Source organism: Euprymna scolopes, chromosome 32 (assembly GCF_053919585.1).
Source record: "Euprymna scolopes isolate OS-2025 chromosome 32, ASM5391958v1, whole genome shotgun sequence".
Classification (NCBI taxonomy): Eukaryota; Metazoa; Mollusca; class Cephalopoda; order Sepiida; family Sepiolidae; genus Euprymna; species Euprymna scolopes.
The window spans coordinates 2,302,501-2,310,260 of NC_136513.1; positions in this window are offsets into that span (position 1 = coordinate 2,302,501).

Consider the following 7,760-nt stretch of genomic DNA (forward strand, 5'->3'; position numbering starts at 1 on the left):
GTGGCCGCGTACCCACAGTTCTATCTAGACCCACTACTTTTCACATTTACAAAATATACACACCTCATTCTTTAAAAGCGAATGTATTTTATAAAAAAAGAATGTAATCCTGACTCTCGTATCAATATCGCCCCATTTCTCTGATGAAGTGGCCTATTTCAATCGGATTCCACTTAAAAATGTATGCACATATGTAACCAATAGTATCTGTCTAATTAACAGCCCATATATCACCTCTGCCTTCCATTTAACCCCCTTTTAATAATCACACTGGTTTCATTGGATTTACATATTAGAAACTATTCTTTACACTTTATATATATATATATATATATATATATATAAATATATATATATATATATATATATATATATATATATACTAGCATGGGTACCCGGTGTTCGGAGGTGTGTGTTGAGCAAAAACAGTGGTAGTTGGAAGGCAGGCTCGAACCCGTACCGCGAAGGATGAAAAGAAAAAAAAGGAGGGTGGTGGTGACGTATTTGCTATTACGACCACCGCCAAATCGGTAGTGACGTAGGTTATAATTAAGGGTAGACAATCGAAAAAAGGGGGAGACTGTTGAAAATATCGGCGAAAAAAGCGACCCCTTCCTGAAGACAAGAGCCAAGTTGAGGGTTAAGAAATTAATGGTTTTTACCAATTTTTCCGTATTTTTCGTTTTAAGGGCGCAGCTTCAAAACGATACTGATCTTATGAAAATCCATCGCTTTTTTTGAAAGTTTACGGCAGACATACAAACATACATACATACCTTAAATATCTTGATAGCTCAAAATGACAAACCGATTAAAAGCTATTTGAAAGTTTCATTTCTGCTATAATATCATTAATATGTATGCATTCCCTTCGGACATTTTTCCAGTTCTAATAGAACACTTGACACATTTGTTCAGACCAAAGATTATTTTGATATCTTAGAAGAATATATGAAGGATTTGCAAGATATGCTCAAGTCAGCATCCTCTCCGTCATACAGCTGGAGACTTTCCACAGATTGCCGGTGGTTGACCCTTTTGTTCGTCTCATGTTGTGGTCCTTGCTCAGATTGCAGATATATCACTTTTATTGATTACTTGGCTTTGCCCCGCAAGCGCAGAAGTAAAGTAGATAGGCTATCTCTTCGGAATATTCCTCTTTGAATATCGATGCAATTATTATTACAGTAGCATTAGCATTGCTTAATATCATGCAGGTGTGCATACAGCTAAGATATGCTTGATTGTTGGATAAATCTTGTATAAATCTAAGCACCAACACGACTGAGAGAGAGCGCCAGAAAGGATATATATATATATATATATATACACACACATATATATATATATATATATATATATATATATATATATATATATATATATATATATAGCAAGTAATAAAATGTATATGGCGATTAAGCTACACTGAATATTCCGCGTTTCATCCAATCTAGGACTCTGCGGGCTTATGCGCGAATTCTGCTGTTGTTGTCGTTTTTATATGCGCATCTTCTATTGAGATTTTAGTTAGCCAATCAGCTTTCTAGTATCCACCGCGCCCTTCCTATCAGCCAATGAGCATGCACTTATCGGACAAAGGCCAATTTGACCTCTGGTTGACCTGTTCCTTTGTGTGTGCTCTATTTAGCCTGGATATTTAGTTTCTTGATCTGGTTAAAATTGTTATAAAGGTTGAATCATGGGTCAAAATTGAAATAAAAACGTTAAACACTTTGTATATTCATCTTAGTTCATTTTTAATTTTTAATTTTAAATCAATTCATATGCGTGTCTCGATGCTATGGTTGTTACGTCACTAGCTATGAATGCTACAGTTTTAGTTTCAATTCTAACTGATAACACCCAAATATTTTTTTAAAACTTTTGTAATCACGGCCATATAATAATATATTCGAAATCTGGACAAATTAAATATTATATTTAAGGGTATTTTAAGACCGGGCAAAGCTGATCACTCACCCCGCTAGTCTAATATATAAAAGGCACTATGTCTGTCTGTGTGTCTTCTTATTCTCAAATTCTATGTCTTCCGAAACTAAAAGTGCCAGAGCAGCACTAGGGGCCGCAAAAGATTAGATTGTATATGAACAGTTCTTTTATAGGTATTTAACCGGTTTAAATAAGGTTTAAATTGGGTCACAAATTGGTCAAAATGAATAAAAATCATTATACGTTTTATATATTTATCTTAGTTTATTTTAAGCAGTTCATATGGTTGTCTTGTTCGTAGAGTGGTTACGTCACCAGCTTTGAATGCTACAGTTTTGCTTCCAGTTTCGATTCTAGTTGATGCAGTCACATACGTTCTTTTACTTTAGAAATAACGATTCTATAATTACATATACGAAATCTGAACAAATTAAAAGATATTTAAGCGCCTTTTACGACTGTGCAAAGCTGGGCGTCTCTCCCTCCCGCTATTTTATATATATATATATATATATATATATATATATATATATATATATATATATGTTAGAAAATTACAACTCATAGTTGAACTTTACAATCGAATTTCTTTATGTCCTCTGATGAGAAGGATTACAAGAATAGCATTATTTTAAACTCCACGGAATAAGGACTTTGTAAATTATTTTTTGGAGTATTCAGTCGAACAATAAATTTTGATTGTGAAGTTCAACTTACAGTTTCAATAATCTTTCTGTTATAATAAGGTCTACTCTCTATTGCGTATTGAGCTTTTTTTAATTCGGTCGGGATTAAATTTTTTATATATAAATACTCTTATTTATATTCGTTTAAAGTTTACCATTGCGTATATCAGGTAAACACTACACCCTTTTGATTCCATTAACATCTATATCTATCTATATATCTATCTATCTATCTATCTATATATATATATATATATATGTATCTATCTATCTATATATATATACATATACATATATATATATATATAAATATATATATATATAATGCACTGTAGCTGCAAATTAAGCTTTTCCATCATCCTTGCACTGTAAAAAGTGACGAGAAATTGTTTCATCTGAAAACATTCTTTACTGCAAATGTTCATACAAGAAATTGGCAGTTTATATTGTTCAAAATCTCTTTATGTGTTATATTAAAGACTTAAACTGTCTATTCCTTACTATTTACATATTGTGTTTGTTGATGTGTGTGCATCTGTGTGTGTTTCTGTGTGTGTGCGTGTGTTTGTTTGTGTGTGCGTTTATGTGTGTGTCCGTGTGTGGTATGTGTGCGTGTGTTATATTATGCGTATTTGTGAGTGTGTGTGTGGGTTTGTATATGTGTTTTTTGTGTGTGCGTGAGTGTAGCCCTGTTTGTGCGTGTGCATGTGTGCGTGTGTGTGCGCGTATGACTGTGTGTCTATGCGATGCAAATTAATCTAATACTTGCGTCAACCAGACTCAGCTACGGCAATGCGTGACCGAGCGAGTCAGCTAGTTATAGATTTTAGGGAAAACTGATGTACAGATATTCAATACAGCAGTAAATGCCCTAGTAAACGACCTTCACTGTGCAGTGGAGGGAGACGTATTTCTACTAAGCTCCTCAACTACAGATTGTCATTACAACTAACGCTCTACATGAGTACATATAGTATCCTATATTTAGAAAATGACAGTTCGTCCATGCATGGATTACTGTTGTCACATCTGACATTGAGTATCTACCGCTGTACTCTCACTCTATACACAGTCCTAAAAATCTCAAATCTAATAGGTGATGTAATTTCTGCCAGACCAAACCCTTGTTTTATCATTGCAAGTTCGAATCCCAGTGTCTGTTTTAGATTTCTGAAATGTAATGTGCTCTGATGATCTCGTAGCACGTATATGCATTCAAAGGTTTAATAATCGCGACTACCGCAGCCTCTTGAAGTGACTACATGTCGGAATGCCTTTTACTCTCATAGATATTTTCGTCGGACTGCTTGACTTTGGAATTGTATTTCCTCTAATTGTTTCGCTGACGTTTTTAATATGCAAAAGTTTAAATATAATGCGATCTGACCTCCTTCTACTAACTTTCTCTCAGTTCCCCGCAGAACATCATTACGAATGGTACCTCCTTACGTTGCAAGTATCAATATGTTTTGTTGGTAGGTAAAAACAAGTATATAAAAATATCCTACGTATGTTTTTTTTATTGGTTTGAGTATTACGGAAGATTTCTTCCGTATTCATATTTCCTTAAAGTTGTTGCAAAGCTACATCATTTGCTTAGTTTTTCTGTTACCTTGATTTTATCCAGAATATATTATTATTATTATTATTATTATTATTATTATTATTATTATTATTATTATTATTAATATTATTACTACTACTACTACTACTACTACTACTACTACTAACTAACTAAAAGTTTTCGTACAGACAAATATCAAATAATTCTCTTTGTAATAAAAACTGTGGGGCTTCTGAAGTATAAGCGACAAAATGTTTCCACAGATTTCCAGCACTCACCACTTCATTTAATAAACTTTGCAAATTAGTTTGTGTTATCGCAATAACCGTTTATCATTTATTTTACGTTGGTGATGATTATTAGTCTTTACTGAGATTTTTTAGTAATACGGTCTCAGTTCTCTTGGCACGCATTCAGTGGATATCTTATTAGTGTGTTTTTCCACGGTGCTTCCTTCCCTCTTTGTTTTCCTCATTTACTTTTTGTAATACAAGTTCATCATGACAAAAATGGTGGGAATGCGAAGGCGCAGTAGATTTACCTAAAAATTATACAGTTTCAGTTTCCATGATTCCATGTGGTGTTTTCTTGTGTTTTACAAATGCAACAGTTTTATATGGTCGGCTAGCACCTGTAGGTCATATCAATTAGTTTCCGAATTCAAAAATATTCCTTAATATTTCAGCCATTTCAATTACTGTTATCTGCTTTAAATTCTCGGCTGCCTCTCTGATTCCATTATTGTTCACTCTTTTGTGGAAGTTGTTCGGTGTTGTTCCTTATGATCCAACTTTTATGTGTTTTCTTAACTTTCTTCATCTTACTTATCTTTTTGAGTTCTCTAGCTAGTTCTGTGTATTTGCTCCGATTGTATGTCCCGTTGATCTTCACTCTTTGGTGTGATGGAACGGAAAACTGTACAAAATGGCTGGACTTTTACTTTTTGTTAAGTATTATAACATCTGGTATTTTTTCCTTGGATGTGTTATCCGTTTCTATATCAATACTATGATTGTGTGACTTTTATTTTCAAATATTTTCCGTTTATAATTATCCTATATGTGTGGGTGTTCAGGATGAAGTTGCCTGCATAATTCATAGTAAACTGCATTCCCCAATGAATCGTATCTATTTTATATTCTTTTTAAACTAGTTTTCTGCATTCACTTATTATTTGCTTTGTTGTGTCTTTTCATCCACAAAGTCTGCCCGTAATGTCGTTTTCTTGTATGTTTTATTTGGAGTTAAGTTTTCATGGTGAGGTTTCATATTTGTAACCATATCTAAGTATTTTCGTTAGTTTAATCTTTTGTCCCACTTCTCAGTCATCCAAATATTTCTTTTTACATGTTTGTAATCTTGTTTAGTCTGTATCCTCTCTTTTTTTCGTTCATTGTTTTTAACGTTTATTGCTGTTAGAATTATGCTTTTTCATTTTGCATTATGTATTTTTTTTATTCTTATTGTGGCATTTACACATTCCTCTAAAATGCATTCCTCTCCGTTCGTCTTTCTATTTTCATAAAGATTGTCTAAGCCTCATTCTTTTGTTTTAGTGCATTGTATCTGGTCATGAATTTGCTGTTCTTCTAGTCGAAATGACCTAGTCTTCCTTGCTCAAAACTATAAACGGTCGAGATCATTTTACTACTGACAATTATATTTGTTTATGTCTTTTATTAAGTGTTTATTATATAATTAAGTTTCGAAGAAAGTTCTTGTTCTTCTGGGGTATTTCTTTACAATTTTCTCTTACATTTCTGGTTCGGTGATAGTGTCTGCTTCCACAATTACTAAATGCGCGTGACTACCATGTTCCAAAAGTGCTCTCATCTTTATTTTGTTGCCTCGTTCCATGCCTTTCGTTGCTTCCAGTTTTCCTTTCCTCATTTTCAGCAGTGCGCACTTTTCCATACAGATGTCCGTTCGGATATCCTGGCTGAGAATCCTAGCTGTGTTTATTAGCATCTTTAGTCCCTTGTTATTTTTAACAGTTCCAGGCCATCCATGTGCATAAGCCAATTCAGTATTTCATTTGTATTAGTGAACTTGTATTGTGTTTGGTATTTAATTACTATATTGTGAAGGGGCATCATGGCTATCATAAACAGTAGTAGTGATAGTGAATCACCTCATTCTGTAAGATACTACTTTGTATTTTAATTTAAGTCGTGTATTGTCCCTTTGATGTCAGTTCAATCCTCATTGTATTTTCAAATTGATAATGTTGCATTGTATTTTGTACATTCTCAGGAATCCATGGTGTGGGATTTAATCGTACGCGTGCTTGTAGTCAGTCCATGTTGTCGTCATGATCTTTTTATCAATTTCAGGACCAGTTTGTTCAGGCAAATAAGTCAAGTGTTTCTCTTTTGAGTTTGCCATCCTTCTGGTTTTGGGGGAAGTATTCCGTGATTATGAAAAAAAAAACAATGATAAATTTATTTTCTCAGTTGTGCTGTAAGAATTCTCCTCATTGTAGGTCTTCAGTTTCAGGAGATAATTCTTTTTCTGCATCTTATTGCACCCGTGTGATCTGTCTTTCGTCATCTAATCTCTCACGTCTTTTCGTGAATGCAGATTTTCAGAATAACTCTCTTATGCAGTCTTCTGAATTTATTTAGTCAATGTACGTATTATCAGTCATGAGCTATTATTATTATTATTATTATTATTATTATTATTATTATTATTATTATTATTATTACTAATATTATCATTATTATTATTATCATTAATATTATTATTATTATTATTATTATTATTAGTGTTAATGTTAGTGGAACGATAAATTTGTTGTCTTAAAAATATCATTACAGCTATATTTTTACACATTTAGTGTAAAAATAATTTAGGTAACTTGATTATATGGTAGAGATAACATCTCTTCAATGTAGCCGCCCTTAGCCTCAATCAACGCCTGAACACGGGTCCGGAACTGAGAGCATGTTTTTTCCACAAACGCAAACGAATATTGTGCGGAAGGCGACGATCAGGCTGGCTTTGGTGTTGTGAGAAGTCATGTTCGTGATGTTCTCGACGTATGACCAAACGAAGTAGTTCAGGTCGGGGGAGGAAACGAGTCGGGATTTGCAGTTTGAGGATGCTAACAGTCGTCTTGTAGTCATAACTTGGATCGGCAGAAAATGTGATTTGTACAGCGGCGCATCTCTGATCTCGCTCGTTGAATTTTCAAGCATGATACAAAGCTTCTTTCGTTCCTTGGATATCTACACGACTAACCAACTACAACAAAACAACGAAAACTGGTTTTCATCAAACAGAAATTAAACCATGTCGCGTTTTTGGCGACAATTCTATCGTTCCATCTAGTATTAATATTATATATGAATTGTAATACACGCTATTATCAGTGATTAGTAACTGTTAATAAAATAATACTTGAAATTAGATTGATAACAACCTTTCCATATTACCAGCGTTATCGATATTTGTACGAAAAATGAGTTGAGAATAATGTCATTGCTGATGAAATGTATACATTACTCAAGATAATAAGTTGTAATAAACATCCATAAAGGGTAGAATTATCATGG